Raw genomic sequence first — 343 nt, forward strand, 5'->3', positions numbered from 1 at the left:
CGCGGAGGTACTGCATGGGGGTCGCGAAAGTTTTGAGACGGGTATGGCTGCAGCCTGGAGCATCCCATGTCATCCGTCCCGTCTCTTACGGTCTCGTCTCATGCGGAGGTGTGTCCAACGGTAAATCCAGAGGGTCAAAATTACGATATCGCGAATAATTTTCCAGACGGAGTCACGGGTAAATTCGTGACCACATTTGTTGCAATCAATTGAAAAACGTTAAAAAACTGTTAAAGTAAAAATTTTGCCATAGCCTACATGTAGTTTGCTCATTTCTGAATGCTATGCTTGTGTTGTTTCATGTTAACGTAGCCACATCTGATGAAACCTGCATCAGCGACGC

At 45.8% G+C, this 343-nt stretch overlaps 1 protein-coding gene across 1 annotated transcript in view; it reads right to left on the reverse strand.

Moving 5' to 3' along the window:
- lama4 (laminin, alpha 4) overlaps positions 1–343 on the reverse strand; it is a 51,323-nt gene that overhangs the window by 37,714 nt on the left and 13,266 nt on the right. The gene's annotated exons all lie outside the window — the stretch shown is intronic.

This window comes from Etheostoma spectabile, chromosome 18 (assembly GCF_008692095.1).
Source record: "Etheostoma spectabile isolate EspeVRDwgs_2016 chromosome 18, UIUC_Espe_1.0, whole genome shotgun sequence".
NCBI lineage: Eukaryota > Metazoa > Chordata > Actinopteri > Perciformes > Percidae > Etheostoma > Etheostoma spectabile.